This window comes from Astatotilapia calliptera, chromosome 23 (assembly GCF_900246225.1).
Source record: "Astatotilapia calliptera chromosome 23, fAstCal1.2, whole genome shotgun sequence".
Lineage (NCBI taxonomy): Eukaryota > Metazoa > Chordata > Actinopteri > Cichliformes > Cichlidae > Astatotilapia > Astatotilapia calliptera.
In genome coordinates this window covers 17,025,124-17,048,720 of record NC_039323.1, presented here as the reverse complement: position 1 = coordinate 17,048,720, position 23,597 = coordinate 17,025,124, and the positions used below count along the sequence as shown (strand labels likewise).

General features: G+C 41.3%; 1 pseudogene; it reads right to left on the bottom strand.

Annotated features, from left to right (window-relative positions):
• Positions 1 to 18,399: 18,399 nt before the first annotated feature.
• Positions 18,400 to 22,826, bottom strand: LOC113015856 (protein NLRC3-like; annotated as a pseudogene).
• Between the last annotated feature and the right edge of the window lie 771 nt (positions 22,827 to 23,597).

The window sequence follows — 23,597 nt, the reverse complement described above, 5'->3', positions numbered from 1 at the left end:
CATTGTTGGAAACTAAGCTGGGCCGCGCTATGAATTCTGGGACACAGCTGCTTCTTCTTCTTCGGGGTTTAACGGCAGCTGGCATCCTTGTACATGCTGTGCTGCCATCTTCTGTTTCAGTCCGTTATTACACTCTTAAATCCTGCTATTATTCCTGCGTCTTTTGCGATCTTACAAAGCTTCAAACGACACGTCGACTATTAAATCAGTCGTCGACGATTTTGATAGTCGACGTAATCGTGACTAGTCGACAAATCGTGGCAGCCCTACTTTTAACACAGTTTAAAAGAACATTATCTCTATCTTCATGGCAGATGTTTCCTGTCAACCTTTTGACTGCCGCTTCTTCTGCAGTGAGATAGCACTTCTTCACGCCCGCAGTTAAAAGCAAACATGATATGTCACGACCTCACTTGGTACTCTGTGTCACCTCTCACCTACTAACGCTCGCAGTCAGAGGCCACTCTCAAATGTGTCAGCAGTTTACTAAACCTATATATGTAGTATATTGAATAAATGTTTTAATCAAGAACCTCTACTAAAAGCTTGATAAAAGAATATAAAAGATAATAATGAACAACCTGGTTATTCAATTAGCATCATCCAAACAGCTCCTCAGAATAACCTGCACTTACACTCTGCTTTTAGTTTCACTTCTGCAAAAGGCACACTCTGCAAACCTGCAATTTCCTGTCAGCCTGCAACTTAGTCTTTCTGAAAGACACACACTGTTTAAACATCTGAATGCACTATCAATGCTGTAGATTATATTATTAATGCAATGGTAATGATGATGATTATTAACAATAGCAGCAAAATAATTTCCCTGATCTCCACAGTGTTTAAACAGTTTTTCGGTGGACACAGTACATATCCTGAATCTGCTGTTGATGTACCAATTGTTTGTCTAATCTTTTGGATTTTTTCTGTGAAGAATTTGGCAAAGTCATTGCAGGCCATGGTCGAATGAATTTCAGCTGCCACTGACACAGGAGGGTTTGTTAGCCTGTCAACTGTAGAAAATAAGACCCGAGCATTATGACTGTTTTTGGTGATGATGTCAGAGAAGTAGGACCTCCTTGCACTCCTCATTTGTAAATTATAATTGTGAAGTTTCTCTTTATAGATGTCATAATGAACCTGGAGGTTTGTTTTTCTCCATCTGCGCTCAGCTTTCCTACACTCTCTTTTTTCATTTTTCACCAGTGTGGAGTTTTTCCATGGAGACTTTTTCCTTCCAGAGATAACCTTCACCTTAATGGGAGCAATAGTGTCCATTACATTTAACATTTTAGCATTGAAGCTATTGACGAGCTCATTGACTGAACCCCTGGACAGGTCAGGTGTTAATGGGAAGACCTGGTTAAAGATCAAGAGTGTAGGTCAAGAGTGTGTCCTTTATTATGTGTGGCCTCTGTTACATGCTGAGTCAGCCTAAAGTTGCCCAGAGTGTTACTCTTTGCCCTTTGCCCTGAGGGTTGACCACATGGATGTTAAAATCCCCAACAATAATTACACAGTCAGAATAAACACAGATCACAGACAGCAGTTCACTGAGCTCATTAAAAAAGTCTGTGCAGTATTTGGGAGGCCTGTAAACATTAAGAAACACAACTTTGGATGGGGCCTTCAGCTGTAAAGCCACATATTCAAAAGACTGAAAACTTCCAGGAGATAGCTGCTTACATTGAAATGAGTCATTAAATAAGACAGCAACCCCTCCTCCTCTCCTGTTCACCCTGGCCTCACTGATAAAACTGTAGTTAGGAGGGGTCGTCTCAATGAGAACAGCTCCACTGTTACTTTGGTCCAACCAAATTTCAGTTAAAACATAAAATCAAGGCTGTGCTCAGTGATTAACCCTTTAAGACCTACCATAGAACCAAGTCCGCCAGAGCTTATATTATATTTTTACATGCTGTGGAGCCATTTTTGGGAGCATTTCAAGTTGCTATACATCAATACAACCATTATAGCCCAAACTTTAATAATATGTCTGCATTAGGTGCATAGTAATTACATAAATTGCAAAAAAGTGCAATAAACTACAAAAAAATTGAAAATCGTTTTTGTTTTTTTAACATATATTTCTAGTTAGAGAAATTTAAGAGGCTTATCCCTCAAAACTGTAAATACAAAAAAGTTGCACAAACTAGTTTCCCATCACAGGAAATTTATTTTAAGTGTCTTCATAGTTTTATTTTTGAAATACACCAATTTTTATATACTGCAGGAAAAACGAAAATAAATATTATAGTGCAAATTTGCAAAATAACAGCATATGCATCACAATAAACTATTTCCAGCAGTGCAATATGAGTCCTAATCATCCCAGAAACGACACAGAAAGTCATGAAGTCAAACATAACTTTTAAAAACACAAGTATAAGCTCATGAGGCCACGATGGTAAAAAAAACCCTACATTTCCGCAAAATGACGTCACTTCCGGTTTCGGGCAGGTCATGCGGTCATGTGATAGTTCACGCTGATGGACGTAGGAAGTGTTACAAACAGCTGATTGGATCGGCGAAGCGTGTTTCTGGAATATCATGTTTTTGTTGCTGCAAGTGATTTTTATGCAGTTTTTGCAAAGCTATATGTGGAAGGAAACTGTGACCTAGGACAAGCTGATGGCATAAGATGTAAGTACAACTCCTCCAGTTTCATATGCAAAAAAAATTATTGCGCTAGCTTACGTGGTTGCAGAGCTACCGGGATTTAAAAATAGTTACGCAAAACAGAGCGTGCCCGCTCCGATCGGCTGTAAAGGGTTAAATCATTAATTAAAAATGTTTTCCCAGCTAAAGATCTAACTTTTAATAAAGCCAACTTAAGTGTTTTAGAGGTATTATTTGTCCCCTCGTGCTCCTTTGGGAGCAGTCTGTGGCACACAAGATATGTTTACTATATTTAAAGATCTTTTAGAGTGCACCTCTCTGTGTTTTGACCAGGCCACATGTCTCCTTCTGTCACCTAAAAGTACAGAAATTTTAAAACCTTCTAGTAAACAGGGTCCCACAGCAAAAGATGCAAACTCAGCAGCCTGCAACAAGTGCTTTAAGGTGATACTGTGCAAAGGAGGTAACACCTCAAATCTGATGAAACACCTGGCGACGCATAGCGTTTTTTTTTTAAAGCCGAGAAATGCATCGTACCTACTACGGGTGTGGTGCCTGTTAACGGACCCGGAGTTAGCAACATTCCCCAAGAACCCGAAGAGTAGAGTTCTGGCCCCTAGCCCTGCCAGTGTAGCAGAAATGATGACGGATGATGATGGCAGCAGCCGCCGTTCTTCTCTGCGTGAGTAGCTTAATGTTGTTTGTGTGTAATTTACTTTGAGTAGGCTAACCACGTTATCACATTAATGCATGTAAGGTCAACTAGCAACGTTTTGGACAAAGTTTGTGTTTTTTTCATTGAATTGCTTACAGCCAAGAGTGATACCATATATGCCCTATAGCTGCAGAAAAGACTAATATTGTTATCTTTTTACAAAAAAACAGCTAAACATGAGAGGTTTTTGGACAAAGTTTGTGTTCTCCATTCTTTAAGCACCGGTTCGAGCACCGTTTAAGCACCGGCACCGTTTCAAAAGTACCGGTTTGGCACCGGTATCGGATAAAACCTAAACGATAACCATCCCTACCCAGGAGCTGAGCTCTGAAAGCTTTCATACAGTAAAACTGTTCATATGTTACTAATTGGGAATGGGAACTCCACCCCTCCAATGCCTGCAGATGAGACATGCAAACAGGCCAAAAGGAAGGCAAGGTGGAGTAGATCATCACAGAGACGAACACCGAGTCGCGTTTGTGTCCAGCTTCACTGTGTTCATGTTCCATGTGAGTGTTACTGTGAAGCAGTTTGATGGGGCGTTGATGAACAAACACAGCATTTGCTCTCTCACACAGTCTGGAGGACGCAGATTTTCAGATTTGATTGTGACAGTTTGTGTTGCCAGATATAAAGTGGATTTAAACTCGTCTCATTTCACAATGTTTTTCTAGAGCAGATTCGGCTTTTATTAAAATAAAATGACTTTTTTGTAAGTCAGCAAAGTGTTATCTATCATTAAAAGTATTAAAAGTGTTTATTGTTTCATTGTAATAAGCAACATGAATGTGGTTCTAATAAAAAATAATAACAATCTCTTTTTAACTGCTTTCACTTCAAGTGTAAACTACAAACTCTGGAGAACAATTGTCTATTCAGAGATTTAACCGTTTCTTCTCAACGCAGCACATGGAAATAATTTTCAACTCTTCAATTTAACTGACTTAAATTAACTGAGTTTTTCTAAAGTTCAGGTTTGAGAGTGCAGAAATCATTTAGAGATTTTTAATGCAGCAAATTCAGTTCAAATATTTTTAGACAGGAAAGAAGTCTTTAATGCTTCAGCTGTTTAGCAAAAATATATTTATTTTATAGTTTTACAGTAAAAATGAGCTCAGTACAGGCTCTCAGCTTTAATATTCGGTTTTGCGGAAATAATATTAAATCATAACAGCACTGTTACATACAGTGAAAAGCACCAGAATTTTTTCAAATATATTTTTGTCCATACTGTCAACGTTATCTCTCAGCAGATCCAGATCATTCAGCACAACTTGTTCCAAAAATCTCTGAGCCAATCATACATTAAAACAGAGCCTTCAACAATATTTTAACATGTGCAGTTCAGATTAGACACAGAGGATCTGTTCTGTAATAAGTAAACATAAGAGCACGAGAGATTTATAAAAATAAAATTTCTAAATGACTTGTCAGAATTTTTTTTTTGTCCTTAAGTCATCAGTTATGACTTCCATCAGCACTATATCATTTTAACTAAGAATATTTATAAATACTATGGTCAACAAGAAAAAAAATGCAAAAGGGTATTGTGAGTTCGATTGAAAAATAAAACTGATTACTGATGTGTAATTATCTTTGAATGGTTCGAGTGATTAAGGAACAACTAATTGAGCCCATCTGAGTGACATTTGAAATGTAAAACCGGTTCCACCATCAACAGTCTGTTGAAGCAGAGCCAACAGTTTGTGATGCACTGATCTTAGGCAGAGTCAGACATGTTTAATCTATATTTGAATTTGCAAGTATGCGAAAAAAAAAAAATCCTAATTTTCCACTTTCTCTATCTGAGCTCAAGACACATAGCTGCAAGTGTTAGCCAGGAAAACATAACAGACCAACTCTAATGAAGAGACGACGGGTTTGGGGAAAAAAATGATTGTGGAAATGCAAAAAATGTAAAATGTTGTAAATGACTTGTTGGGATATAATCTGGCCTCAAATATATGTGAAACATGAGCCAAAAAGAATATTCCTATTGCATTTACCAAGTAAACATAAAAAAACACAATAGAAACATTCGAAATCACTTTTTGGCACAACACTAGAAGTAAAAACACACACAGAAATGAAACATGAGCTGAACAAACAGTAAAGTTCCCAAAGACAAACTGTTGAAGGAGGAAATAAAGCAAACTTACAGTTTCTTCAAACACACACACGAACAACAACAAGCTCCACTCCAGACCTGGACACTAAACATGGACAGACAGGTGAGCTGCTTTCTGGGAGGAGGCGGGCCTCCACCTGATGGTTTCGAAATGTGATCCTGTCTTGACTTGTGTTATTCTAGCTCTAAACGTTCTTTGGGTGTGTTTCTTGCTCCACCCATAAGAATGCATTGAGAAGATTATTACCACAAGAGCAGAGATATCTTACATAATATTTTAACAATTTAAAGCTGGTCGGCACTGGCACGCTCCGTTTTGCGTAACTATTTTTAAATCCCGGTAGAACTGCAACCACGTAAGCTAGCGCAATAATTTTTTTTGCATATGAAGCCAGAGGAGTTGTACTTACATCTTATGCCATCAGCTTGTCCCAGGTCATGGTTTCCTTCCACATATAGCTTTGCAAAAACTGCATAAAAACCACTTGCAGCAACAAAAACATAATATTCCAGAAACACGCTTTTCCGATCCGATCAGCTGTTCGTAACACTTCCTACAGTGGAATAGATGTCAGCGCAAACCATCGCATGTCCACCATTACCTCCCCTTTCTGTATTGTTTCTGAGATGCTTAGAACTCATATTGCACTGCTGGAAATAGTTTATTTTGATGCATATGCTGTTTTTTGCAAATTTGCATTATAATATTTATTTTGTTTTCTCCTGCAGTATATAAAAATTGGTGTATTTCAAAAATAAAACTATGAAGACACTCAAAATAAATTTCCTGTGGTGGGAAACTATTTTGTTCAACTTTTTTGTATTTACAGTTTTGAGGGATAAGCCTCTTAAATTTCTCTAACTAGAAATATATGTTAAAAAAAACAAAAATGATTTTCAATTTTTTTGTAGTTTGTTGCACTTTTTTGCAATTTATGTAATTACTATGTACTTAATGCAGACATATTATTAAAATGTGGGCTATAATGGTTGTATTGATGTATAGCAACTTGAAATGCTCCCAAAAATGGGACTACAGCATGTAAAAATATAATATGAGCTCTGGCAGACTTGGTTCTATGGTAGGTCTTAAAGGGTTAAGAGTCAATATATCTTAAAATCTTTTCTGCCTGTTAAAACCTTTGTTCAAGTTCAATCTTAAATACTATTTATTATTCTACTCCCAGATTAGTGAGCAAGAAAGGAGACTCAAAAGCTGAGATGAGAAATAAAATAAAACAAATCTCTCCAGATTTAAAAAAGTTACAATCCCATATTTTTCATTTCCCAGATTCCACATGCTGGATTCACCTGCTCAGCAGCAGCATTTACCAAAATGAGATGTCCTTCAGAGCTTGATTTTAAAGTGCTATCAATCAAATATGACATTTGAATCAATGGCATCATTAATAGTTTTGTTACACCATAACTAACTGATCATGATTTTTTAATTAAATTAACAAACTGGCCTCAATAAAGGGCAGAAATCTGTTAATCATGCAAACTTTCTGAAAGAAGTTCCTTAACTTTTAATTACTTAATTTCATAAATTGTCACTAGTTCAATAAATGCTCACTTATAGACATTAAAAATGCGATGTCATTCAGGGGTAAAACCGCAAAGGATTCTGGGAACGCGTGGCAAGCAGTACTAGCGCATGCAGGCTTTCAATTGAAATCAGTTACACAGCGATAAAAAGAAATACAAAAAATGGCAAGAAACTGTTGTATTATTAACTGTAATTGCTGGTCGCATGACAGCCACGGGAAGCTGACGGGTAAAGAGATCAGTTGTTATCGGATTATGTCGTTGAAGGGAAATTGTTCAAGCCAAGTTTCCGAAGTAACAAAAAGCCATGGATGGCCTGGATTGCAGCCATTCGAAGACTAAATATAACGTCCCAGAACACTCCAGCTCACATGTTAGTCTGCTCCAAGCATTTCCACAAAGGTAAGTGTTTTGTGGTAGTTAATACGTCATTTTTCATAACATAATTGGTGATATGGTAAATGGTAAATGGCCTGTATTTGTATAGCACTTTTCTAGTCCCTAAGGACCCCCAAGCACTTTACACAACCAGTCATCCACCCATTCACACACACATTCACACACTGGTGATGGCAAGCTACATTGTAACCACAGCCACCCTGGGGCGCACTGACAGAGGTGAGGCTGCCGGACACTGGCGCCACCGGGCCCTCTGACCACCACCAGTAGACAACGGGTGAAGTGTCTTGCCCAAGGACACAACGACCAAGACTGTCCAAGCCAGGGCTCGAACCGGCAACCTTCCGATTACTCTCAACTCCCAACTCTTAAGCCACGATCGCCCTTTATATAGGGCTATATAGGTTACAAGCAAGTCTGGCACTGAACAGAAATGTCGGGCTATGCTCCTTTTTTTATTGTACATAAATAGTGAATTGTCCTGACAGAATATTGCGTTTCGCTTCTGTTATTACCATGATACATTGACAAAAACATATACTTTTATCCACAGGATAAAACAGTTTTTTTGTATCACTAATTGCCCAGTACGATTACAGCATACAATATTATTGTCACTGCTACATTTCTGTAATGCCTACCAGAAATTATTTCCACTACTAATTAATTACCGTGGACTCAAAGGTCCTATTAATAAACGGTTAACGAATGTGTATTTATGAAGACGATTTGTAAGACTGGTAAACTTACCTTTGTTCGTTCAATGGTCTGTCGTACACGGTGCATTTCAAGGTCCAGTACCCATCCGTCGGTAAACTGTACCTGGGCTTGTTGCAGTGACCTGAAGTTACTAAAAACTTCATGAGTGTATGCACTCACTCCAAGAACCGTATAATTATAAATATGAGCGTGGTGAAAGTTGGGCAGCACGCTAACGTCTTTTGTCCACTCTGTGTGCTCGTAAGGGACTAACCCTTTCATTCCTTTGATTTTTTCCTCGTATCTTTTCTTTGACTTTTCATCAAGTCTGTCTTTGTACGGACCGGCATTGTTCTCCTTTATTTTGTACATACCTTTTTTGAGGGGCAAAGAAAAAGCAAGAAGGTATTGGAACCGGAGAATGAACATTTTGCGGTGCTGCAAATGCTTGCGTTTGATGCATTGCTTTGATTGTTTTGCCACTAGTACCTGGCATGCAATGCGCGAAAGTCACGTGGTCTGTCAATCTCTATTTCCAGCAGTGTGTGTTCAGTAGTTTGGATTGAATGTCTCCCTGAGTGCACACGAGAAGAATATTTCACAGATTACCTCATTATAAAAGTTACATTAAAATATTCTTGTTGATGCAGTTTTCAGGTTTTAATTTCTGAACTTCTTTAGATTAAATTCATAATTATTCTATAAATGTTACTCTAAATAAATAGTTAAGAAAAGTGACCAAAGTGGGTCCTGAGTGATTTCATGAAAAGAAAACACACAGAAACCTGTCCATGTAAACACAAACTGTCTGCTATAATAAAATATTTTTTGAACTCTGATCTGTTTGTTCATCTCGCTGATACTGAAAAGGTTTCTGTTTCTCTGTGTTTGATGAGCTCTGACTTCTGTAAATATGTATACCGTATTTATGAAAAAGCAGATGGAGTTTGTGTCTCACTCATGTAGTGACTGTTGTTGTTAAACAGACACCATGACAAAGATCATAAAGGTCTCCTGGGCCCTATTTCAGGAAGCCGGTTTAGAAAACTCAGAGTGAAAAACGATACTCAGGGTTGAGTAACCCCGAACTGTCCATCTCGGAATATTCGGTTTCAGAAAGGCTGATAACAATTAGTTCAATCAACGCGGAGTTGCTTTAACCCCAAATTAAGCGCGCGCACGAGGATACATAAAGCCCTGATTAGTGGAGCACAGATTAAGCGAGTCACCATGGAGACGGAGGGAAAGAAGGCGCGGTCAATGTATTTTACAGCGCTTGAGGCCGAAATTCTGATTGCAGTATATGCCGATAACATGCAAATTTTGCGGAAAAAAAGTAACACAGCCTCAGCTGCAAAAGAAAGGGAGCATGCATGGCAAAACATAGCCGACAGAGTCAATGCGTGAGTGTTAATTTAAACATTGATCTAGGGATTTCCACCCATTTAACACGTTATTTTATTTTATTTTTTATTTCATACATTTTATTTTGTGATGTGATGTGAGCGCAGGTGCAACCCAACAGGCCCCAAACGTTCCTGGCAGCAAGTAAAAATGAAATATAAAAATATAGTCCAAACAGGTAAGGTGTAATTGTATTATGAGCCATAGTGCTTGGTCTGTTTGTCCGATGTAAATCAATTGCAGTTAGAGGCTACATTAATTTTCTTTCTGTAAGCACTTATTGAAATTATCTGAGCACATTACAAGTACATATTTGCTTAGTCTGTATGCTCATATGCGACCCGTTATAGCCACTAGAAAAAAAGCGGAGGCCCGAAAAACAGGTGTAGGTCCTCCACCACCACCACTCACAGAGGCTGAGCACTTGGCTTCCACATTTGTGATAATGTTGGCAGCATCACATATGATCTTCACAGTGCAGAGAACACAAATTAGCATCCATTACTATAATGAAATAATTTGTTAGTTTGAAATGCTACAGGGAACTATGTACCTGTACATTAATGCTGTGGAAAGACTTCCTGTTCACATAGTCTCCTTCATTTACTGAAGGAGCAATGATTGGAATGTGAGTGCCATCTATACAGCCAATCACGCCTGGGAACCCTGAAAATAAATGTAAAATTTAAGTAGTAGTTCAAGTATCACCACATCATGAATTAAGTTTTGTTCATCCTGCTACCTGCAATTTTGTGGAATCCCTCTTTGATAAATCTTGTGGGTCTATGACCAGGGAACACCACAAACGAGTACACGAGACGTTTCAGTGCAACTGTAACATTCCTGACTGCCCGACAGACGGTAGCCTTGGAAACGTGCTCAGCGTCACCAATATTATACAGAAAGCTCCCGTTTGCAAAAAAACCGAAGTGCAATACAAATAATATGTACAGAACTGAGAGAATGTCCGCGATGTGTCACATGAGCAATATTAGACCTGAGGATGTTATTCAAATAAATTATAGATTGTGCTGAAAAACGGTAACGTTCACACAGAAAATCATCAGGAAATGATAAAATGTCCAAACGCGCTCTAATCACTCTCTCCCGGCGGAGAGCTCTGCGGAGAATTTGGGCTTCAACATCTACTGGCTCTTCAAGGAAGGGGCAGGTCATGTCTGACACTTCCTACAGTCAGGTTTCTGACAAAGAGGCGGAGAATGTCAGGGTTAGTTGAAGTAAACCTGCTAGGGGGCAGGTTAGCTTCACGGAGTGTGTCGTCATAGTAACTCACTCAGAATTAATCTAAACTCGCTTTGTGAAACTGAAAACCCAGAGTTTTCGTTAACTCAGGGTATACTTACTCAGAGTTTGCACTAAACCGGCTTTCTGAAACAGGGCCGTGATGTTAGAAATGAGAGCAGTGGTGGCATTTGTGTGTTATTGAAATGTCTGAAGTGTGTTTATGAATGCTTAGCTCAATATAGTGATGTGCTGATCTTTACCATGTTGTTCTGTTGTTTTGATCACTCTGGATTCAAATGATGAAGTCCCATGTTTACAGTGACAGTGATGAGTGAAGACATTCATTACAAGTCCAAACTTGCTGCACTTGGTAATTAGAAAAATGTGAGCTGTTACCTGGGATCAGTCAGAGTTCCAATCTGAAAAACTAAACTTCAAGCTATAACAGAGATGATGAACAGAGATACATTTTTATTATACAGAAGAAACTATATAACACAGACTTAAGAGCTGCAGCTATAGGACACTGATTTTGCCCTGAGAAAACCTGTAGATGACAGAAATGTACATGTGAGTGTTTGTGTGTGCACGCTGTATTTGCCTGGTAATGGCAATAACCCAACCCAACAGAAACTGACAGTTTGTTAAACCTGAGTACAGGTGTGAACTGTACAATTCACTTTACAGTGTGTCCGACTCTGTGGCTTTGAAAATTAAAGCCGAGGTTATGTTTCTCGTAAAGTAACGTGAAAAACTATCATCATAAAGTTTGATGTGTTTTCATAGCAGCTGTTTACTCCTTGTCTCCACAGCCTATTTACTGTGGAGTCCTGGCCTGTCCTTATGTTTTCAGGTTTGTTTATTAGTTTTCCCGGTCTAGGTTTTATTTGCTCCCTGTTCCTTATCCCCTGTTTGTGTACTTTGCCATCACTTTAAAAAACGCTCACTCACACCCCAGGCAGTACCTGCATTTTGGGTTCTTTTCTCCCACACACCACACGACTGCTACCTCAGCCGTGACAGACACTCTTTCAGTGATGAGGACATACACAACATGGACAGGGAGGAACGCTGGTTTGAGCGGGCAGTCAAGGAGGCCATTTACGTGAAAAGGGAATGACCATCTCTGAATCGAGGAGGGGGCTTAAGGGTACCTCTTTCACTATCTTATAATGCTGAGATTGCAGCCATTCCCCAACCCACTTTGGGTCATTGATTAGTGTTTGTTGATCAGTGGTTGTTAAATGGTTATGACAATTTGCATATTAATGATCAAGGAACTGACTCAGAGCCCATTGTTCATTCAGCCATCTAGTTTCAGTCAATGTGCAAAGGTACTGTTTATTAGTTATATCATGTTCAGCTGTGTTCCCTCCTGCAGTTCGTTCCCTTTTTTGCCCTTTTGTGTATTTATGTCTTCATCTCCCTCTGTCCTGCATCATGATCTCGCTCATTTCCGTGCTGTTTGTTCTGCTTGCCCTGTTAGTTTGTGTCATGGTCCTGGGCCATGTGGGCCCAGTATTCTTAGTTTCTTGTATTTTTGTATTTCGTTCCTTATTTAGGCCATGTTTCCTAAGTTGTCCTGTTGTGGTGTTCCTTATTTGACTTCCCCTTGTGACTTTTATCCCCTGTGTGCCCCTCTATGTATCTGTGAGCCCTCATCTCCCCTCCTTGTTTCATTCCATGTTTCCCCAGCCCACTATGCCCGTGCTCTCTCTCTCCTCCTGTTTGCACCTGTGTACTTCCTGTTTTACTTTGACAGTCTCCCGTCTGTGTTGTTTACTCCTGCCATGTCTTGTTATGTTTATCTGTGTCAGCTGTGTACCCATGTGTGGCCACTTCCCCTGATCATCCCTCTTGTGTATTTAGTCTCTGTGTTTCATGTAGTCTGTGTCGCGTCGTCTGTGTTACCACCCCCTGTGTTCCGGATCTCCAGCCATAGCTTTTCCTTAGTTTATGTCCAGTTTAGGTTTCTGTTTGAACTATTACTCTTATGCTGCCCTCACTCTGTTTTGTTCCTTTCATCAGCCAGAATAAAAGGCTCGCTTTTGTTTAACTCCACTCCTGCATCCTCGCTTGTGTTCGCTCCTGGGTCCACCACACACATTTCCGCACGGTCTGCAGAGGCAGACCGTGACAGTTTGTGTGTTTTTCCAGTTTGTTTTGTATTACTAGATACAAGCAAAGCTTTTTTGAGTTAAAGTTCTGCCTTTGAGTCTGCGTTTGGGTGCAATCCTACCTGCTTCACGCAGCTAATTCATGCCACCTATCTCCTTCAGATAATGTAGTCCACCTGTGTGCACAGTCCTCCACTCTTATACATGGCCCTGTGTTCCTTCCTCTTCTTAAAGTCAATGTTTCTCACAGCTTTTTGCATCCTTTTCATAAAACCCACCACCATCTGTCCTTCTACATTTCTCTCCTTAACACTGTACCTATTCAATACCTTGTCATCTCCTCTGTTCCCTTCACCTACATGTCCATCCAGCGGTCTCCAAACGCCGGGCCATGGACTGGTGCTGGTCCATGAGTCGTTTGGTATCGGGCTGCGAGAGTTGAGGCCCAGGTGTGAAATTGAGGTTTTTCAGGGTTTTTATCATTAAGTCGGTTTCCTTGGGTCTTTTCCCGTGTTGTAGTTGTGTGTCTTTTTTTGAAAGAAATATTTACGCATTACCATAGTGACCAGAGAGCATTAAGGGGCAGAGAGGAGGATGTTACTCTGAACGTTGTTGTCACATTTCAGGAGGACACTGCTAATAAAGTTACACAGTGAATTCGCGTTTATTTTTATATTTACAAACTACCACAGTTTTTTTCTTGGTCATATAATTTTATTTCATTGTATTTATCCACAACACCTTTGTGAGGAGAAAAGTCTTAGGAGACAAGAAACACAGAGTCATTAGGACAGAACTGCAGAGCCTTCTCTGGTATGAGACTAATAGGAGTGATTACTGACACGCCCTTCTACTCCACGCTATTCGTGGAGCGGTGTCAGTTTTATGACTACAATCTGGAAATAATAAATATTTAGGTATTAATGTTTCTCCTAAGCTTTCAGACTTAACTAAATTAAACCACATCCCACTTCTAAAGAAAGTAGAAGGCGATCTGACTAGATGGAAATCTTTACCCATATCACTCATGGGAAGGGTGGCCACTATAAAAATGATGATCTTGCCAAAAATAAATTACTTATTTTTGATGATCCCTAACAAACCATCACAAGATTGGTTCAGATCTCTGGATTCATATATTTCCAAATTCCTTTGGAAAGATAAACCCCCGCGTATCAGCTTAAAAACGCTACAAAGAACCAAGGATAGAGGAGGATTAGATCTGCCTAATTTTCACAAATACTTCTTAGCCAACAGGCTTCAGTTCATCTCAGAATGGTTAAAACATACCTTCTTAGATGAGCCCTGGCTAGATGTTGAACAGGCACTATGCAAGGATCTAGAGATTTCAGACCTACCATTTATTAGCTCAAACATCAAAAGACATGAATGCTTTAAAAGTATCAACATCAGCTTTTCTCTGACAGCATGGTGGGAGTTTCTAAAAATAACGGAGTCTTCATTAATCCCATGCAAACGTACACCTATCTGGAATAACCCTGACATATTACAAAACAACAATATGATTAATTTCCCAGAATGGAGTTGTAAAGGAATTAAATACTTAGAACATATATTAGAGGGAACAGAATTTATTCCATTTGACAGACTAGTTGCACAATATGGGATCAACAAGAAAAGATTTTTTAGAATATCAACAAATTAAATCCATAGTAAAAAAGAAATTTAACCTCAGTCAAGTTGAATTACAAACACCACTAAGTGCGGCACATTTTCTTACTCTTAAATCCCCCAAATTATTATCTAAAATATACAGAACACTTTCTAAATTAGATGAATCAATATCCCTTCCTATTGCAAAGTGGGAAGTAGATTTATCAGTCAGCTTAGACCAAAACTTCTGGTCTCAGGTATGCTTAAAAACCTTTAAATTGATTAAAAATCCCAGTCTGCAATTAATTTTTTTTTTTTTTTCTTTTTTTAAATGACATCAGAAACAGCAGTATGCGACATTACGTGATGGCAGAGCTTCAGTTCATCCTTTGTCATTTTTTTTTTTTTTTTTTTTTTTTTTTAATAAATAGGACAGGGGGAATGAATGAGAGAAAGAGGGGGAGAGAAAGAAAGAAAACCAAAGGGGAGAAGAGACGGTCTGGATGGACCTGGGCTCCCTTGCCTTGGTGGGTACCAGAGGACGGGAGTGCCTACTGGGGTCAGCGGGGGGAGCTGGCCCTAGGGAGGGGCATCCTCCCCTCCCTCCTTTTCCTCCCCATCCCCGACTACCTCCCTCTTCCCGCTCCACCACACTCACCCACACAGGTAGGGCCTTGGGGTGCTGGTGTGTCACAAGGGTGCAGGGGAGACACCCCCCCCCCCCCCCCCCCCCTGTCCCCTTCTGGCCACCTGTGCCTCAATTTTATCTCACAACTTAGACATCCACATTACTTACACTCTCATAACACACACATATATATAGGGCCTTGAGGGTGGGCACGTTAACGGCGTCCAGTGGACGGTCTGTGTACTCAAACCTACCTCTGGCGCTGGTGCCCACCTCTCAATTTTAAATCCATGTAGACATTGAGGGTTCTCGGGAGGGGCCGTGCTAACACCTGCTGCTCTCTGGCAGCAGCACCATGCTCTCCTGAGTTTTAAATGCACTTTAGAACAACACGCAGCAACACTATACATGAGCGGGAGGAGGGAGGTATGGGGTCTTCGCACACCCCCGTTCTCTGCTAGCCATTGGGGCGGGGGGGCTGGGAGGAGATGTTAGCTGTCCGATTGGCCTCCCTGCTGCTGCGGACCCTGGGACGGTCTGCTTGCCTCCACCCCGGGGGGAAGGGTAACATCTCTTGGGTCTGGGTTCTGTTTCCCCCTCTGGGGGCGAGGGCACCTGGACCCGGGGTATAGAGTATGTTTGGGGAGTGTGATTGTGTGTACATGTCCATTTATGTCAATCCTTACGTTGGGTGAGTGCTGAGTGTTTGTATATTTGTGCATGAGGGTGGGAATGCATGTTTGTGTCTGTGTGTGCCTGTTTGTCTGTGTCTATATGTCAGGTCGGGTCTTAGACTCCACCTCTCTGGGAACTCCCAGGCCCTCCAAGGCCTGTCTCCCCTCACCACACTCCCTGCCGGTGACTGATGCCCTCAGGGGTCGGTGCATTGGTGGTTCTTGGTGTCCGGGGCTGGGCACTCAGGTATGTACCGGCTCACTCCCGGTGGCTACCTGGCGGGGCCTGGCGCCTGTTTTGGTCGGTCAGGCCTCCTCCGGGGTGCGGGGGGCCTCTGGGCCTGCGGCTCAGTTCACTCTGGCACAGCTGGCTACCGGCAGAGCCGGCGGGCACGCCGGTGCAGCCGCCTCTAGCTTCTGCTCGGTGGCTACTGGGTGACGCCTCGTCTGGGGATCCTCAGCCCTTCCCATGAGGGTGGCACGGATGCCCCTCCGGTGGTCGTCCTTGGGCTCTCGCACTCTGAGGCGTCTGGATGTCTGGGGCCTGGATCTCCTCCATGCCTGTTTCATGCCCTGGGGGACGGGGCTATGGCTCGCTACATCCTCTTGCAGACCATTACATGTGGAAACCATTTGAATACTAGCGTGCTGATCCACACAGGTATGCACACGGATGTTCACTGCTCGTAGACTTAAATTACACCTTTCTTGGCTGCTACTTCAAAACACATTGTGCGCTGTCTGTCCTGCGTGCTGCACAACAACATTGAATATTTAGTATTTACTGCTGTTTACACTTAGCTAGATTAATGCGATGGTGTTGTGTTTAGTATGTTGCTTTGTTTTTTTTTGTTTTTTTGCTTGTTTTCTATTCTTCTTCTCTCAACAGGTGATCCAGGAGATTTTTTTTCTCCCCCCCTTTCTCACTGTCCCTCTCCCCTTCTGTTTTTTTTCCTTCCTCTTTCTCTCTCCCTTTCCTATCCCTCACTCATGTCTGTCCCGTCTGTAACATCTGAAAATAAAATATAATAAATAATAAAAACAAAGGTCGATCAAATGGACCAATATGGCAATGCCACGATGATCCATTTGGCAAAGTAAATCCATTGGGTATCCTTGTTGGTCTTCAGACAACAATTCTGATGGCTAAAGAACCAAATGGGACAGGCAAAAAAGAAAAAAAGATGAGAGAGATCATGTGGAAGATGATGAAAGGGAAGAGTTTTCAGAACTTGAGGTATTCACTTTTGTCTTCACTGTATAGGATAGAGAAGACAGGGAGGGAGGGGGAAATGAGGAGAATGACACAGAGGAAATGGTCTTGAGCAGACTCAGTCCCAGGCACTGGAATCACAACTCAACTTTCAAAACAATGGGTCACCTGTTAAGCTGGGTAATCTATAGCAGCAGTCAGGAGTCTGTAATTTGAAGACAATGATGAGAATGACTATAAGTCAGCTAAAAAACACACAAAATGAACATCATCAGCCAACAAGGGGAAAGAAAACTGTGAGACTGGATGGTCTTCTTGCCCAAGGAGAGAGCCACCTTGCATGGCTATGTGGGGCAACCAAGGCTATCATAAAGGACAGCTATCATCGTACAAGCAGTTCAAGACAATTTTTAACTTCCTAGAATCCACTTTAAAAATCATCCAGGTTAGGAGATGTTGCCTGATTTGAATTGTGTTCTAGATCCAATTGCAACAAAAAGAGCTGTTCTGTGTGTGGCTAAGATGAACAGGAAGACAATATAGATGCATAAATCTACAAAATAGGTATGCAACACACTAAGGAAAACTATGCCGATCATTTGTTTTATAAGCTGTTAGGAAATTATTATTCTTTCAGTGGTGCTGAACTACAGACTGAGATCAATGCTTAACTCCTAATTAAGCTCAAAAAAGAAAAAAATAATAATGATGAGAAAGCCTGTTTTAGATTGTGGTGCAGTTTGTCATCAAAGGCTGACAAAACCTTAAGAATTTGGTGCCATGAAGTCTGACTTGGATTGTTTGTTGTTGTTGTTGTTGTTGTTTTATTTGGTGGTTTATTTTTAAAATCAAGATTAAATTTTATGGCAACAATAGGAGGGATGACAAGGGGAGGTGTGTTTAAAGGTTAAATAGCTAAAACAGCTAGTTTCAGATTGAGGATAAACTGAGGTGCTGGACTATCTGCTTCAATCAGTTTGAAGTGAGGGGAAAGCACAGGCCAAAAAAACAAACAAAATACAAACAAAAATCACAATGTGGAACACCAAGGCACAGTGCAGTAGACAGATTTTGTAGGGATTTTATTAGTAAGTTACATTCAACAGTGGTGCATGAACACACAGAAAGTGGAAAGAGGTGAGTGAAGAAGCAATTCTAAGTACATCCAAAGAAGCACTCAGAATTCTAAGTTTAATAAAGTGTAACTAAGGATGATTCTATGGCTGCAATGATTCACTGAGTAATTCAAATAATTTGATTATAACTAAGTCACAATGGAAATGCTTTGTTTAATGCACGACACGCCACCCAAGTAAAAGCTATTGTTTGCCAAATAAATATGTCAGAAATAAGTTACTGACACAACTGGATGTTAAATGGATGAGTACAATTGTACTTACAGAGCTTTGTTGGAGGCTTTGACCACTGGCAGCAGCCTCAGAAGCGCCTCCTCTGAAGCAGAGTATTTATTCAGGTCAAACACATCCAGATCTTTTTCTGATGACAGTAAGATGAAGACCAGAGCTGACCACTGAGCAGGAGACAGTTTACCAGTGGAGAGACTTCCTGAAGTCAGGTACTGTTGGATCTCCTCCACTACAGAAAGATCGTTCAGTTCATTCAGACAGTGGAACAGATTGATGCTTTTCTCTGCAGACAAATTCTCACTGAGATTCTCTTTTATGTACTGGAATGTTTCCTGATTGGTCTGTGAGCTCTTTCCTGTCTGTGTTAGAAGACCTCTTAGGAGAGTCTGATTGGTCTGAAGTGAAAGACCCAGGAGGAAGCGGAGGAATAAGTCCAGGTGTCCATTTGGACTCTGTAAGGCCTTGTCCACAGCACTCTGGTGGACATGCTGTAGTTTTGGTGCATTAAAAAATTTTGACCACCAGGACGATGTAGGTTGTTCTTCCAGCAGATTGACTGCAGTTGATGAAGGTCAGATGGACATGAAGAGCAGCCAGAAACTCCTGAACACTCAGATGGATGAAGCAGAACACCTTGTCCTGGTACAGTCCTCTCTCTTCTTTAAAGATCTGTGTGAACACTCTTGAGTACACTGAGGCTGCTCTGATATCGATGCCACACTCTGTCAGGTCTGATTCATAGAAGATCAAGTTTCCTTTCTGCAGCTGATCAAAAGCCAGTTTTCCCAGAGAATCAATCATCTTCCTGCTCTCTGGAGTCCAGTGTGGATCTGTCTCAGCTCCTTCATCATACTTGACCTTCTTCACTTTGGCCTGAACCACCAGGAAGTTGATGTACATCTCAGTCAGGGTCTTGGGCATCTGTCCTCCCCTTCTGGTTTTCAGCACATCCTCCAGAACTGTAGCAGTGATCCAGCAGAAGACTGGGATGTGGCACATGATGTGGAGGCTTCGTGATGTCTTGATGTGGGAGATGATTCTGTTGGCCTGTTCCTCATCTTTGAATCTCTTCCTGAAGTATTCCTCCTTCTGTGGGTCAGTAAATCCTCTGATCTCTGTCGCCATGCCAACACAGTGTGGAGGGATCTGACTGGCTGCTTGCTGCAGGATGTGTGGTTATCCAGATGCAAGCAGAGGGAAGCAGTTTCCCCCTGATGAGGTTTATCAGCAGTACTTCCACTGAGGTGGACTTGCAAGGGTCAGTTAGGATTGTAGTTTTGTGGAAGTCCAGAGGAAGTCGACACTCATCCAGACCATCAAAGATAAACACAACCTGGAAGTCTTCAAAGCTGCAAATTCCTGCTTCTTTGGTTTCAGTAAAGAAGTGATGAACAAGTTCCACCAAGCTGAACTTTTCCTCCTTCAGCAAATTCAGCTCTCTGAAAGTAAATGGAAATATGAACTGGATGTCCTGGTTGGCTTTGTCTTCAGCCCAGCCAAGACTGAACTTTTGTGTTAAGAGTGTTTTCCCAATGCCAGCCACTCCCTTTGTCAGCACGGTTCTGATTGGTTTATCTCTTCCAGGTGAGTCGTTAAAGATGTCTTCTTTTCTTATTGTTGTTTCTGGCCTGTCTGGTTTCCTGGATACTGTTTCAATTTGTCTGACCTCATGTTCATCATTGATCTCTGCAGTCCCTCCCTCTATGATGTAGAGCTCTGTGTAGATCTGATTCAGAAGGGTTGGGTTTCCTGCTTTAGCAATCCCCTCAAACACACACTGGAACTTCCTATTCAGGTTAGACTTGAATTTAGGCTGACAATCCTGAAGAACATCTGAATTTAAAAAAGAAAAGAAAGAAATAACAGAAAAAAACCAAAAGAAATAACTTTGTTTCCAAATAGTACAATGTTCAAGTGTTATAATGTATCCCTACTGCTATGTTCACCATTTAAAAGAAGCACCTGACAGACATTCAGTATTCAAATATAATTCCTGCTGTAAATTAGAAAGGAGACAGATAATGTAAACCATTTCTGGACACAAAAATAAATGCTTTACATTATTCTATATAAATATGGCATTTTGTTTTCATTTTTTTTCCTGAAGCATTCAAGTCAAACAACTATGGCTTTTCTTTCTTTTCCTCCCCCTTTTCTTACAATGAATTCTGAAGTTTCACACTTTCACATCGCAACAAACTGGTGGTGACCATTCTTATAGAGATACATGACCTCATCTTGCTGAGCAGATGGATCAGAGTATAAACGCAGCTGAGAAAAAAGAGAGAGATCTATACTCTGAAGATGTCTGATCATTATCCTGCATGCTTGGTCCCCTTTCTTCCTCACTGAGTCGATGGAGCAGCGTGCCTTGTCTGCTCTGACTGGGTTCCCTTCCAGTATTGATTCTTTCTCCAATTCATTTAAAACACCGTCACTTACAAGAGCTTCAAGGAGCTGTGTGAGGATTTCTGGTGACACCCTACAAACAAAGGCTGACCGCACGCTGGCAAGCTCCTCCTCTACAGGAAGAATAAAGAGACATAAACATGGATCTCAATCTCAATCATGTGAAAAATACTCTAAATCTGTTGAATTAAAACTTCATCATCTCATATTCAAATACTGAATTTTAGGGTGTGTGGGTTCAAAGTAAAAAAAAAAAGTCCAGTTGCTTTTTCTGCCAGGCTTGGCAGACAACATTGGCAGTTCTCATGTTATAAAAATGTGCCAAAAAAGATTAAGACATGTTTCGAAACATTTGATTTTGATGTACTTATAATGATAGAGACTGTTTGTTTTAAAGGCAAGCATATATATAATGAAGTCTAAATGTTCTGACATTTTTTTTCTAACAAATGCCAGAATATCTTTTTTTTCTAAAAAAAAAAAATGTTACAAAAAGGGAATCTACCTCATGTACATCCATACATCTCATCAGACAAACCACAGATTTCCTACCTGCTGATGCTTTGGCTGGTGGTTGTTCTACAGGTTCTCCCATGATCTTTCTATAAAACAAGAAGAAGATGATTTTACCAGAAGAAACTGTGAACACAGTTATGTATCACATCACATTCATTTCTTTATGTTAAGGTTTTAGTGTCTCGGCCACATACATCCAACACTGATCTGTTTGGAATAAAACATCAATGACATGATAATAAGGTAATAACAGTTTATGTTTAGACTTTTTTCAGTTATAAGTTCAGTATAATGATAAAATAATCTGACCTTATAAACCACAAATTCTACTTATGGGAAACACTACTCATCACTCTCCACGGACTTCATCAGCAAGGTCCACATTTTAAACTATCAGCTCACATTTCACAACTGAGGCAGTAGCCACCATCAGAAAGTGTCTACAGAGAGACAGCTCCTTACACGGAAGACTCAGCTTCACCCCTGTTTAGCTTTGCACCCTGTTAGACCTCTTCCTTACCACCACAAACACAACAAACATTTCCACAGGCAAAAGTAACGAGGTGTCCCCTACTGCAGCCAACCTGCAGGAGGGAGAGGAAATTAAAGCTGTAGGCTCTTTCAAAGACACAGCATATAGCCACTGGTTTAGACATGTAGATGATTTAAAATCAAAACTGAAGAAGCAGAGGCTTTAACCAAACACATCAACACACTGGATGGAAACATCAAGCTCACCAGGGGAGGACACCAAAGACAACAGGTTATTATTCCTGTACTGTGGTGTGCTCATTCTGGAGGATTGAAGACCAAATGTTAAAGAAAACAACACACACAGACCAGTAGCTACTCTTTGACCCCCACCACCCACTGGCATAAGACAGCACTTAAAATATGTGGTTATCTAAACTGGGCCTTCATTAAGTCAGCAGATACATGGAAAAGCACCACAGATATTCTTTGCATATAAGATGATTTCAGTTTATCCAAGGACTATTAGTGAAAGGTAAGGTAACTTTTTTAATAAATCCCTTCCCATTAAAGACAAAGTCTGTGCTTGAATCATACATTGATTATGTGGTTTTTAATCTACAGTGGTGATGTACTAAAACTAAAAAAACTGTTTATTTCCTAATCATCATCTTCAACTTATTAATCAACTCAGATGGACCTTTAACTGATTTCAATTAAAACTGTGCTCCTCCTTTTTTGACAGAAACCAACCTGAAAGTGAACCCTACTGTGAGTCCTAAAGGGTAACCGGTCTTAAAGGATCTCAGTAATTTTAAAGCCCAGCAGGCATACAGCGGAGATGGGGGAGGGTCTGTGCTGGTGGACATTGGTTACTGGCCTGGTAGCCTGGGAGGATCCGGGACGGGCGTGGAGGCTTGGGGGTCTGGAGGTGCTCCGCCCCCCGGTCTGGGGTGCTGGCCGGGCCTTGGGGGCTTGGGTCCTGGCTGTTGTGTCGCCGGAGCAGTGGGCGGGTGGGTGCAGGGGGGCTCAGCCCCAGTGCAGGGGACCTCTGGTTCATCGGCCCAACTAGGGGGCTCTCTAACTGGTGGGGAGGTTGTTATGTCTTTGCAGGTGGTCTCCTCACTACAAGAGCTTACTCTGGAGGTGGGGGGAGAGATTTAGGAGAGGTGGAGAATGAACTCAACCTGGGTGTCTATTGTCTTGTGTAGTTTGGGAGATGATTGGATGATGGGGTGGGTGCAGTCTTCTCTGGGGTGGAGTCAGGTGGGCTGCCTCAGACTCTGTGGGGCTGGGCGTTGCTGCTGCTGCGGGCCCTCGGTCCGGATGGGCCTGGGCCCCCTTGCCCTATTGGGTTCCAGAGTGTGGGGTGCCTACTGGGGTCAGCGGGGGAGCTGGCCCCAGAGAGGGGCCACTTGCCCCTCCCTTTCTTCCCTCTCCATCCTCAGCTGCCTCCCTATTCCCACTCTACCACACCCACCCACACACGCAGGGCTTGGGGTGCAGGTAGGGTTGCCAACCGTCCCTTAAAAAACGGAATTGTCCCGTATTTCGAAACAAAAGTACACGTCCCGTATTGAGCTAATAAGGGACGCACTTTGTCCCGTAATACAGTGAGAATCAAAAGTAGTCTATAAATGTTTATGGAATTAACGCTTTGTTTGAAAACATAATTCCCAGCCCCTCTCCTGCTTTGTGACCAATGAGCTGACAGCACACTTATGACAATTCGAGTATGACAATTCAGATTACCGCTCATCTCATTGGTTGAGGAAAGGTCGCTTGCGGAGAAAATACCGGAAGACAACAGATGACCACAACAAGAAGCATG